This window comes from Vulpes lagopus, chromosome 10 (assembly GCF_018345385.1).
Source record: "Vulpes lagopus strain Blue_001 chromosome 10, ASM1834538v1, whole genome shotgun sequence".
Taxonomy (NCBI): Eukaryota; Metazoa; Chordata; class Mammalia; order Carnivora; family Canidae; genus Vulpes; species Vulpes lagopus.
This window is the reverse complement of record NC_054833.1, coordinates 103,438,917-103,452,480: the sequence shown is the minus strand read 5'-3', so window position 1 is coordinate 103,452,480 and position 13,564 is coordinate 103,438,917. Positions and strand designations below refer to the sequence as shown.

Here is a 13,564-nt window from a genome sequence, read left to right as displayed (position 1 = left end):
AGCCAGGACCTGGCCTGAGACTCGCCTCGGGATCTTCCCTCTTGAGCAAGAGGAGAGTCCCCAGCCGTCCCCTCGGAATCTGGGGCTGGGTTGTGCTTTCTCTGATTTCTCCGTCTGCAGCTGCTCAATGTGAAATCTGGCTCTGGAAAGAGAAAGGAGGAGAGAAACTGGTTATGTAAGAGCCGTGCTGCCACTCAGCCATCAGCCGCAGGCACCGGGAGTCTGTGTGCGCTGCGCCCACTGCCTGCCAGGGACCCCCGGGAAGGCCGCAGGCGCGCAGCCCTGCCGCGGAGGCTGGCTACTGGGGGAACAGGCCCGTACACAAGAAATGCCTTCAGAACATCCCCAGGGCAGTTCTGGCCCAGGCGTGAGTTACGATGACACCAGTTGGCAGCCGTGGGTCTGAACAAAAAGCAGGACTAAGGGGATCCCTGGGTGGCACAGCGGTTTAGCGCCTGCCTTTGGCCCAGGGCGCAATCCTGGAGACCCGGGATCGAGTCCCGCGCTGGGCTCCATGCATGGAGCCTGCTTCTCCCTCTGCCTGTGTCTCTGCCTCTCTCTCTGTGACTATCATAAATAAATAAATAAATAAATAAATAAATAAATAATTTAAAAAAAAAAAAAGCAGGACTAAGGAATGAATGGCTGAACGGGTTAAATCAAGGACGCTTCCTGAAGGAGGTGAGGTTGCATGCAGGTCAAGTACCTACATGGCTCAGGCTGCCAGGAGGTTAAAACAGCACAGCATTCATCTCTCTACTCACCTTCGGGCTTAGTCCCAATCTCCTATTCCCCAAATCCCTGTCCCTCTTAACAGGGGGACAGACGAAACACCAGGTGCCCAGTTAAATTTGAACTTCAGACCAACAATACATATTTTTTTGTATAATTATGTCAATAATTGTGTATAGTACTTTTTAATATATTCCAAATATTGCACGGGACATACACGAAAAAAATTGTGATTTAATGATTCCATGTTATTTAATTAATATATGTTTTATTTTTTTTTTTTAATTTTCTTTTATTTATTTATGATAGTCACAGAGAGAGAGAGAGAGAGGCAGAGACACAGGCGGAGGGAGAAGCAGGCTCCATGCACCGGGAGCCTGATGTGGGATTCGATCCCGGGTCTCCAGGATCGCGCCCTGGGCCAAAGGCAGGCGCCAAACCGCTGCGCCACCCAGGGATCCCCGATGTTATTTAATTAAATAATTATTTAATTCTAAATTAAGCACAAGTCCTGTATTTTTATTTGCTAAATTTAGCAAGCCTATGATAATAATGAGATTGCCTTTCCTGAGTACTCACTATGGGTGAGGCCCAGGGCTCAGGCCTTCATATTCATTGAATCCTCACCATTGAATCTTGCTGGGCCATAAAAATCTCATTTTTTCGGGACACTGAGTGGCTCAGTGGTTGAGCATCTGCCTTCAGCTCGGGTCATGATCCCGGAGTCCTGGGATCAAGTCCTACATCATCAGGCTCCCTGCATGGAGCCTGCCACTCCCTCTGCTCTGCCTGTGTCCCTGCCTGTGTCTCTGTGTCTCTCATGAATAAATAAAATCTTTTTTAAAAAACAAAAGTTTATTGAAGTATAATTTACATACAGTAAAATTCACTTTTTTAGTGTACAATTTTAGGACTTTTGAAAAACTCAAGAGTTGTATAACTGTTACGATAATCAAGATATAAAACATTTCCATCCGTGCGGAACATTCTCCCCGCCACTTTGTGGTCGGCCCCTCCTCCTACCCCCACCCCCATGCAATAACTCATCTGTGTCCTGTCCCACCATTTTGCCTTTTCCAGAAAGACAGACACACACAACATGAGTGCCCTTGTGTGCGGGCCCCTTTCACTTGGCAAACTGCATCTGGGATTCAGCGAGGCAGTTGTGGTAGTGGGTCGCTCACTTCGCTTCCCGAGTACTATTCCATCCTACAGCCACCAGCTGAGGGGTATCTGAGTTGTTTCCAGTTTTTTTTTTGTTTTGTTTTTGTTTTTTGTTTCCAGTTTTTGATGATTAAAAATAAACCCACTACTGGCTCTGCATCCCGGTTTTGATGTGGAAGAAGCTTCTATCTCCTGGGCCAGCCCGCAGGCATTTTGCTGCCCAGAGGGCTTCTGCTGCTGGCCTGCTCCCACCCCTGGGGCTCCCCTCCACCGAGAACTCCGGCTCCCATGCGCAGGGCAGAATCAGGTTCTGCCCCCCACCTGTGCCCCCCTAATGTCTCTGGGCAGCCTCCTCACTCAGAAATCTCCCAGAAGGGCCTTCAGTACCGAACTCCACCATACATCCTGGACCCCTAGACCCCCATGGAGAAGCCACAAAAGTAAGACACCGGTCACAGTCACCTTTCCACACACCACACAGTCCTGAACCTGGGTGTCTTTTGTGGTTCTAGCCCTTGAACTCCTCCAAAGGGGAGGAAATATGTGAAAGCTAAGGAGGTCACCAGTGGGAGTCACCTGATGACACAGGAGCTAGAGCCTTTGGGGTAGCACAATCCAGCTGCTCACAGGGCCCCGGAATCAGGGCCTCTCCCCGGTAAATGAGGCCAGACCAGTGGCCTGACAGCAGTCTGCCTGAGAGAGTGGCCTTCCCCACACCTGCGACAGCCCAAGGCACCCTTCTCTCTCTCTCTCTCTCTCTGTCTCTCTCTCCCCCTTTCCTTCTTTCATGGGGGAAGGTGATGAGTTTGAGAACATGCCTCTCCCACACCACCCCAGTCTACCCCATGGCTTACAGCAGGCATTAGGAAGCTCACACAGGAACAGGTGTGCAAGAAAGTAGATGCTGGAATATTCTGCACAGTTCAGTTGTGAGGACTGCATTTTAAAAAATACAATCACATTACTATTATTGCACATTCCCAAATTAATCATTCCTTATATCATCTATTATAGAACCCATGTTCAATTTTCCCTGGTTGTTTTTAAAATGTCTTTAAATTGCTTTGCTTGAATTTAGAGCCTAACAAGGTCCATTGACTGATGTGTCTCTGCGGTTTTTTTCCTTTTTAAAAAAATATTAAGATGTAATTCACGTCATAAAATTTGCCATTTTATAGTGTATAACTCAGTGGGATTCTTTTTTTAGTAGATTCACAAAGTTGTGCAACAATAACCCACAATCTAACTCCAGAACATTTTCATCATCCCCAAAATAAACTGTATTCATTTGCAGTCTCTGTTTATTTCCTCCCCCTACTCAGCCCCTGTCAAGTAACTACTAATTTGCTTTCTATCTCTATGGATTTGCTTTTTCTGGACATTTCTTATCAATGGAGTAATATGGCATATGGTCTGTTCACTTAGCATAATGCTTTCAATGTTCATTCATCACATACCATGTGCCCCCCTAAAATCATATACTGAAGCCCTAGCCCCTAATGTGATGGTATTTGAGATGGGATTTTTTGGAGGTAGTTGAGGTCACAAGGATGGGGCTCCCATGATGGGATTTGTGCCTTTCTAAGGAGCCACCAGAGAGCTTGCTTGCTCTCTCTGCGTGCTCCCACAGAGAAGAGGTTGTGTGAGCACACGAGAAGGCAACCATCTGCAACCCAGGGGGACAGTCCACACCAGAAACCAACCATGCTGGCACCCTGATCTCAGACATCCAGCCTCCAGAACTGTGAGCAAGTAAATTTCTGTTCTTTAAGCTACCCAGTCTACGGCATTTTATTATGGCAGCCCAAACAGGCTAAGACAGGGCATCTATCAATACTTCATTCCTGGGATGCCTGGGTGGCCTTTGGCTCAGGGCATGATCCTGGGGCCCTGGGATCCAGTCCCTGATCGGGCTCCCTGCATGGAGCCTGCTTCTCCCTCTGCCTATGTCTCTGCATCTCTCTGTGTGTCTCTCATGAATAAATAATATCTTTAAAAAAAAAAAAACCTTCATTCCCTTTTAATATTGTTTTTAATTTTTTTTAAAGATTTAATTTTTAAATAATCTCCATACCCAATGTGGGGCTTAAACTCACAACCCCGAAATCAGAAGTCACATGCTCCTCCAACTGAACCGGGCAGGCGCCCCTCTCTTTTATTTTTTTAAGGGTTGAACATTTTATTCTCAATTTTTTTTTTGTCTTTTTAAAAGAGGATTTTGGGGACACCCGGGTAGCTCGGCGATTGAGCGCTTGCCTTCCGCCCAGGGTGTGATCCTGGAGACCTGGGATCGAGTCCCACATTGGGCTTTCTGCATGGAGCCTGCTTCTCCCTCTGCCTGTGTGTGTGTGTGTGTGTGTGTGTGTGTGTCTCATGAATAAATAAAATCTTCAAAAAAACAAAAATAGATAAAAAAAAATGAGAGGATTTTATTGGGGTGCTTGGGTGGCTCAGCAGGTTAAGCATTTGACTCTTGATTTCAGCTCAGGTCACGATCTCAGAGCAGTGAGATCAAGCCCAGAAGCGGGCTCCACGCTGAGCACAGAGTAGAGTCTACTTGTCCCTCTCTCTCTGCTCCTCCCCCCTCCCTGCTCTCATAAATAAATAAATAAATAAATAAATAAATAAATAAATAAATAAATCTTTAAAAGAAAAAAGAGGATTTTATTATTATTTTAAGTAGGTTCCGCAACCACCGTGGGGCTTGAACTTAAGACCTGAGGTCAAGAGCCAGCCTGGTGCCCCACCCCTTTTCCAGCCTTTTTATTTATTTTTTTTATTTTTTATTTTTTTTTTTTGCCTTTTTAAATAAAATAAAACAGTAAAGCAAAATGCACAAAGCCCTTCCCTTGCAGCCAGCCCCCTTTCCTTCACACGCTCACCCGGCCCAGGGTTTCCAACCGAGAGAGCGAAACTGCCCCAAGAACGGGAAGGTGCGAGAAGAGAGGAGGGGAGCGGTGTCCACCTTCCAGGTCACGCTGAGCCAGTCCACACCGCCTGGTGCCGGATGGTTTTCTCTCATTACCCAAATGGAAAAAGGAAAGTCCCCCGACGAGCCGCTTCAAAGCTGAAGCCCGCGCCGCCAAGCAATGCCAAGAAAACGCGGTTTGGGTCCGAGTCAGCCCTCCCGCGCCGGGCTCCCCCGGGCCTGCTCCGCGCGAGGCCTCCTCTTGGGTCAGTGAGGAGAGGAACCGCTCCTCTGACCTCCTTGGACCGGTTCTCCTCCTCCTAGAGGTCAGCATCGGCTCCCCTGGGCCTGTCTCCATGGAGCTTCAAGGCTCATTTTTTTTAAGATTTTATTTATTCATGAGAGACAGAGAGAGAGAGAGAGAGAGAGGCAGAGACACAGGCAGAGGGAGAAGCAGGCTCCACGCAGGGAGCCCGACGCGGGACTCGATCCCGGGACCCCAGGATCGGGCCCTGGGCCGAAGGCCAGCGCTCAGCCGCTGAGCCACCCAGGCCTCCCTCAAGGCTCACTTCTGCTAAATTTTCTCTACCTCGTCCTCAGAGGCATCCACGTACACTCCCAGAATCTTGCACTCCTCTTTACTTACCTTTCTTCAGCTCCAGCTGTACATTTTTTTTTAAGATGCTGTTATGTTCTGTTTTCTCCACCTGATAACGCTTTTCCACAGTCCTGTGCTGCTGCTTCAAATTGTTCTGTGTCCATGTAACACTGACCTCTTCTCAAGGAGCCTTTTAATTAAGTGGCATCAAGCCTCACTGCATTTGTGCAATCTTCTATTGCACCACCTAGTCTCCTAAGCTTGGAATGATCTATCCCCCAATTACAGTAGACTTCGGCACTTGTTTTTATATTATTGGGGTCTGTCCCCAGGGCTTCCGTGTACAGTTCATAGGCCAGCTTCGAATTTCCTTCTTTAAATGCTTTATTCCCATCTTCTTTCTCTGCTTTAAGTGCTTCGGCATTTCTGCAAGCAAGGCAGGCATTTTTGTGGTCAGGAGCCATCCTGAGAGCCTGTGCAAAAAACTGAACTGCCTTTTCCATACGGTCTTCTTAACAAAGGCAGAGGCCTTGTACATACAGAACGTGGATTTGGTGGAATGTTGCTGGCTGCAGACTGCTCCTGGATACTGATCCAGCATTGCTAAATATTCTGCTTTGGTGATTTTGAAGCAATGGCAGGCAGGGCAAATTCTAGGGCATAGTCTGTGCAGAAAACCATTTTCCAAAAATCCTGCTTCTCAAAATCTGTTTCTGTCTTTTCTCATGTTCATATATATTCTGTTGTGCCTGAACATTTCTGTGATCCAGTTCTAGGGCACTCTGGAAATTATGACATGCTGCCATGGCATTCCCCAAGATGGGGGCATTTGCCTTTCCATAGATGTCACCAGACAAAACTGTCATTCAGCCTCACTGCCAATGCATCTCCCAGAGCTTCCTGGAACCTTCTGAGCATCATCAAGTCTGCTCGAGCATCTGCTCGAGTCTCACTTTAGCTAACAATTTTAAGACACATATCTATGTCTTTTGTATAATAGTTATAAGCTTCATTGTAATCTTTCTTGGCATAGTTTGCATTTCCTTTTTCCTTGATAGATTTTGCTTCCCTCTTCACTTCATCTTGGAGCAGCTCTGGCTCTGTTGCCACCATTACCACATGGTGCTCTGCAGCAACCACCATCTGACCACTGAGACTACTACCACTTCATTCTTTTTTATTCTCAAATAATATTCCACTGTATGGATATACCACATTTTCTCTAACTATTCATCAGGTGATGGACATCTGGGTTGTTTTCACTGGGAGGCTGAATAACAATGAATAATATTGCTATGAATACCCCTGTACAAGTTGTTGTGTGGATATATGTCTTTTCTTGGGTATATTCCCAGGAATAGAGTTGCCGGGTCATATTGGTTACTCTATGTTCAACTTTCTGAGGAAGTGCCAGTTGTTTTCCAAAAGCAGCTACACCGGGCAGCCTGGGTGGCTCAGTGGTTTAGTGCCCCTTTCAGCCCAGGGCGTGATCCTGGGGTCCCGGGATCAAGTCCCACGTCAGGCTCCCTGCATGGAGCCTGCTTCTCCCTCTGCCTGTGTCCCTGCCTCTCTCTCTCTCTCTCTCTCTCTCTCTTTCTCATGAATAAATAAATTAAAATCTTAAAAAAAAAGCAACTATACCATTTTATATTCATATATCCCATCAGCAGAGAATGGGGACTCTGATTTCTCCACATTCTTGTCAACATTTGTTATCTTTTATTATTATTATTATTATACCCGTCAGTTGGTGTGAAATGATATCTTATGCGGTTTCTACTTGCATTTTCTTTATGACTAAAGATGTTGAGCATCTTTTCATGTGCTTATTGGCCATTTGTGTATCTTCTTTGGAGAAATGTCGATTCAAGTTCTTTACCCATCTTTAGTTTATCTTTTTATTCTTTTTGAGATTTTTTTATTTTTTTTATTTTTAAATTGATTTTTTTAAATTTATATATATATATTTTTAAAAGATTTGAGAGAGAGAGCATGAGCTGGGGGAGGGACAGAAAGAGAAGCAGAGGGAGAAGCAGACTCCCCACTGAGCAGGGAGCCTGATGCAGGGCTCAATCCCAGGACCCCAAGATCATGACTTGAGCTGAAGGCAGGCACTTAACCAACTGAGCCATTCAGGCACCCCTAAAAACTTTTTATTTTAAAATAAAACACAGATAGGGGCACCTAGCAGGCTCAGTCAGTAGAGCATATGATTCCTGATCTCGGGGTTGTGAGTTTGAGCCCCATATTGGGTGTAGAGAATACTTAATAATAATAATATAAAATATTTAAAATAAAACATAGTTATAGATAATATAAAACAAATGTACAATTTAACCAATTATTATAAGACAATCATGCCTTGGAACTACCACCAAATCAAGAATATAAATGTTGGCCAGGTACCCCAGAAGCCCCTCCATGAGACCTATCCCAATCACAGCTCCCCCCTAAGAGTAACCACCATCCTATGACAGCACTCACCTTGTTGGTTTCTTTATGGATTCACCCAGCACACTTTATCAAGTGTGCATCCCTCAACACTATAGTTTTTGAACTTTGTCTTTTTAAAAATTTCATATATCTTTCAAGTCTCTTTTAATCTATGGGATTTCCCTTCCATCCCATTCTTCCCCTTACAATTCATTTGTTGAACAACACAGGATATTTGCTCTGTAGAATGTCTCCAGTCCAGATTTTGCTGATTGCACACTCATCATATAATTCAATATGGTCCTTGTCCTTTGTTTCTGAACATTGGCAGTTGGATCAGGCTTAAACTCAAACTCCTCCCTACCACCATAAGTGGGTTGGGTTGAAATAATTGGGTTATTTCAACAGGAGGTATGTAATATCTGATAATCATTCTTTTCTGATGTTGACAGCCGCTGATGCTTAATGCCTAGACCCATTAATTCATTAAGGGTTGCTAACTGTAATATTCCCACTTACTTTACTATCCTTCCGATCAAGACTTTCCCACAAGGCAAGCAGATTAGCAGTTTTGCCAAGATGTCTGATATGAATGAAATATTGTGCTTTCCTCCCACATCTGACCTCTCTATGAAATCAGAAAGGCTCCAGGCCTGTGTGATCTGTTTTCAAATGCCTGTTTCCCAGACAAAACTGGATGGGATCCAGACATGCACTGCCTTCACACTTATCCAAAGTTACCTGGAAGATTTTATCAAGACTCACTCCTGGGTTCGCAGACCAAATGCTTGCAGCAAGCAGTGCACTTCTGGCAGGTGCCACAGGTATGTAATGATTAATAGCTGCATCTGGGAGGCTTGGGACCCATGCCAGATCTCTAGGGGAACTTCTAAGCTTCCGGGTATATTGTCTTAGATGAAACAGAACATGAACACCTGCCCAGTACTACAGCTGATCGAAGTGCTGAGACAGGAAGATGTGTTACCTAGCCTCTCCCCTAGAGTTGGGTACCCAGCACAACACTATTTGGACCATATTTACATAGAGTGAGACATATTTCTCTATATTCACTCAAATTAACTTGTCAAGAAAACTTTATAACACTTTCATTAGGAGAAAAACAGTTGCCAGTTGCAAAAATGAAAAGGTGATATTGGGACGCCTCGGTGGCTCAGCGGCTGAGCACCCGCCTTTGGCTCATGGCGTGATCCTGGAGACCCAGGATCGAGTCCCACATCGGGCTCCCTGCATGGAGCCTGCTTCTCCCTCTGCCTGTGTCTCTGCTTCTGTCTCTCTCGGGAATAAATAAATAAAATCTTACAGAAAAGAAAAGAAAAGGCGATATCAAGGAAAGCAAAAATAAATGTAATTAAACTCTAGTGAGAAAACTGCCTGCTGAAGGCTCTGAGCTATGGATCTGCTCTATCTTTTTGGAAAAGGGAGATTAGCAAGGGTTAGAGAATTATAAGAAACAAGCTGAGGGTTGCTGGAAGGGAATGGGTAGGGGGACGGGGTAACTGGGGGATGGGCATTAAGGAAGGCATGTGATGTAATGAGCACTGGGTGTTACATACAACTGATGAATCATGAAATTCTACCCCTGAAATTTCTAATACACCATATGTTAACTAACTGGGTACTTAGAAGACTTAAATAAAATCTTGTAAAAAAGAAAAAAAATATTTTAGCACAGACTGAGTCTTTTCCCTGAAGCAGTAGTTCTCAACCAGGAGCTAGATTCTGTCTCCCAGGTTACGTTTGGCAATGTCAGGAGATATTTTTGGTTGTCACAACTGGGGGTGGAGGTGCTACTGGCACCTAGTGTATACAGGCCAGAGATACTATAAACATCCTACAATGCACAAGGCAGCTCCCCACAACAAAGAATTGTCTGGCCCCAAATATCAATAGCACTGAGGCTGAGAAACCCTTCCTAGATAAGTAAGAAGGGCTTGGGGGAAAAAAAAAAAACAGAAAAGTAATTTCCTCCCTCTGGGATCCAACGTTACTTAATGCATTAGCCAGGTACCCTGTAACACCATCTAACATTAACCAGGGCTGCAATACCCTCACCTAGAAGAAGCTGGAAATGCTGAGATGCCATGGAAGCAGCGGTAACACCAGCCACTGGTGCTCAAAGCACACTGTTGTCAGAAGGCTCACTTCAGAGGGGTCCACATGGCCAGCAGCAGTACTAGGGCACCGTTCGTACAGTCACTGCTGTACTAAGCCTCCTGTGCTGGGATCTAGTAAGTTGTGGTTCTGGTAAGAGGCACACAGGGTGGTGGCGGAGGCAAGAGGGAAATAAATGAGTACAAACAGCATCACTGGAAAGTGTGTATGGCCGAAGAGGAGAAACCACCAACCAGGGGATCACCAGGGGTGAATGGAGGTCCAGAGGCAGGAAAGTTTTCTCAGGAAAGACAATGATTGCAATCCTTAACCCTCCCAAGAAGCTCTCTTTGGTTGGAAGCAGGACTAATGCCAAAGAAATGCACAGCTTCCATCAGAGGGCAAGGATCCAAACACTTTTAACACTAGCTTGTAGTACTGATAAAGATCCCTAAGGGGCAAGCTGTGTGCCTGGAATATCCACTGCATTGCTATTTACATTTGAAGAAAGAACACTGGAAGTAGCTTACTTCCAAACCACAGGAAAGTAGTTAGCATAATCTAAGAACTAATTGCTATTGAGCGCTGACCACGTGCCAATGGGTGTACAAAATGATTATACCTTTTTCTCCTTGTGGCAACTCTGTGAATTAACCCTCCTGTTTACTGAGAAAAACCAGATTGAGAAAATAGGAGAAGGAAGTCTTTTCAACCAATACTGCAGAAACTCCTGGACATCCTTAGACGAAAATAGAAAATTAAGCATAACCCTTGCCTCATGCCATGCATAAAAATAACCTGAAACCTAGGAGAAAATCTTTGTGGCTTTGAGATGGACAAAATTTTCTTAAATATGAAACCCAAAGCACAAACCATGGGAAAAAATGGGGGGTGATGGAGGACCAAGAGGAACTTAAAATTATGTTATCGGAGCATTCATTTTTGTGGTTATCTATTTACAGCAGGTAAATGGATCTCCCATTTAAATAAATGTGGCTAGATTTCTGAAATGTGAATGACTCTAAGGAAGAAAATGTGCAGGTAGGATACAGACTTTAAACTTTAACAAGTACAGACTCTGAACTTTAGTTCAAATTCTGGCTCTGCCTTGCGGTGGGAGAGGTGAGGATTCTCTTCCTGCCTCAGGCTCCTCATCTGTAAAATGGGCTTGATAGGAACTTTCACCCTCAAAGAGTTATATGAGGATTTACGAAGTTTCTTTTTATGGAAAGCTCAGACCATGAGCTGGTGTAGAGCGCAGAGTTGCTCAGTATTTATCATTGTTAGTATTCACTATTATAAGCAGCAGTAAAAATGAGTTTTGGAAAACTTATGCCTCCTCTTTTATTTTTGAATGATTCCCTTTATTGCTGTTGCTTTTGCACCATCAATAGAGATCTGTGAGGAAAACACTTACTTGATTGTGAAAGAAGAAAGAAACCCAGTGTGGAACTAGTCATGTGGGACCCCTGAATGCTCTAAATAGCCCCTACTTTAAGAAAGCTGCTGCTGACCCTCTGACAGACTCTGACCTCCAATGTTAACCTCCAGCCTCTGACCTCCAACAAGCAAGGAGACTCCAGAGTGGAAGAAGAGAGTATGGAGGCTCCACACAGTGCTGTTCTCGGAAGAAAGGGATAGTAGACAGATCTCAACACCTGTAAACTTCCTTGGAGTAACAAGGATAAAAGAAAACAAAGCAAAGCAAAAAGGAGTGAGGTAGAAGTCAGTAGCTGGAGGGTCTTGATCCTGACAGCACCAGGGATGGTAACCTCTGCAGAGGGTTATCCTCTCTGTGCATCAAAGAAAATAATTAGCACCAAGGAAATAGCTGAGATCATGAGGACACAGAACAGCTGGAATTCTCACACGTCACTCTTGGGAGTGTAAACCAGTACAATCATTTTGGAAGCCTGGCAATTCGAATGAAGTTCGAATTGCCCTGTGATGTAGTAATTCCACTCCTCATACTTAATCCATAGAAATCAAAACATAGGGCAGCCCCAGTGGCGCAGCGGTTTAGCGCCGCCTGTAGCCTGGGGTGTGATCCTGGAGACCCAGGATCGAGTCCCGCGCTGGGCTCCATGCATGGAGCCCGCTTCTCCCTCTGCCTGTGTCTTTGCCTCTCTCTCTCTCTCTGTCTCTCTGAATTAAATAAATCTTTAAAAAAAAGAGAGAAAGAAATCAAAACATATGTCAACAAGAAAATGAACAAGAATATGCATTGCCACTACATTCATATTTGGAATCATATAGAGTTCCAAAAACTGAAAACAATCGAAATGTCTATCAACAAAAGAAAGGATATAAAAACTGTGGTATAATCACACAACAGAACACCACCCAGCAAGAAAAAAGACCTACTGATCCATGAGAAAAACAAAAGGCCATATCTTAAACACATTATGAGCAAAAGAACAGACACAAAAGAGCACAAGCTACATAATTCCATTTATGTGAATGCAAGAACAGGCAAAAAAAAATTAACCTATGGTGACAGAAATCAGAATGGTGGTTGTCTGGGGTGGATGGTGGTGGTAAGAATTCACTGGAAGGGGGCATGATGAAAATGTTCCAGTTCTTGATTGGGGTGGTGATCATAGGTATACACAACTGTTAAAAACATCTGTACAGGATTGAATAGTGTCAATTCCAAAATTCACATCCACTCGGAAACTCAGAATGTGACCTTATCTGAAATTAGGATCTTTGCAGATGTAATTAGTTAAGTCAGAGTAAGGTCATACCAGGTTAGGGTAGGTCTTAATCCAATGACTTAGTGTTCTTATATGAAGAGTGAGAGAATACTATGTGATGATGAAGATAGAGATTGAAATGGTATATCTACAAGCCAAGAAATGCCAGGAACAGCATGCAGCCCCCAGAAGCCAGGAATAGGCAATGGAAGATCCTCCTCCTTCCTTCACAGATATCATGGCCCTGCTGACACCTTGATTTTGGCTCCAGACCTGTGAGAGAGCACATTTCTGTTCTTTTAAACCACTAGGTTTGTGGTACTTTGCTTGTAGCCCTGGGAAAACAATATACCATCAAATGGAATATTTAAAGCCTGAGCATTTTAAGTAAATTATACTTCAATTTAAAAAGTTTTAAGGGATCCCTGGGTGGCGCAGTGGTTTGGCGCCTGCCTTTGGCCCAGGGCGCGATCCTGGGGACCTGGGAATGAATCCCACGTCGGGCTCCCGGTGCATGGAGCCTGCTTCTCCCTCTGCCTATGTCTCTGCCTCTCTCTCTCTCTCTCTCTGTGTGACTATCATAAATAAATAAAAATTAAAAAAAAAAAAAAGTTTTAAATAGGGCAGCCCTGGTGGCGCAGCAGTTTGGCACTGCCTGCAGCCTGGGGTGTGATCCTGGGGACCTGGGATCGAGTCCCATGTCGGGCTCCCTGCATGGAGCCTGCTTCTCCCTCTGCCTGTGTCTCTGCCTCTCAGTCTCTCTCTGAATAAAATAAATAAATCTTTTTTTAAAAATTTAAAAAAAATAAAAATTAAAAAAATAAAAATTTTTAAATAGTTCATTGGAAACAGCAGGCTAGGGATGCCTGGGTGGCTCAGTAGTTGAGCATCATCTGCCTTTGGCTCAGGGTGTAACCCCAC

The 13,564-nt window shown here is 44.5% G+C and overlaps 1 pseudogene; it reads right to left on the bottom strand.

Annotated features, from left to right (window-relative positions):
• Positions 1–83: 83 nt before the first annotated feature.
• On the bottom strand, positions 84–6,889 carry LOC121500616 (annotated as a pseudogene).
• Positions 6,890–13,564: the final 6,675 nt, after the last annotated feature.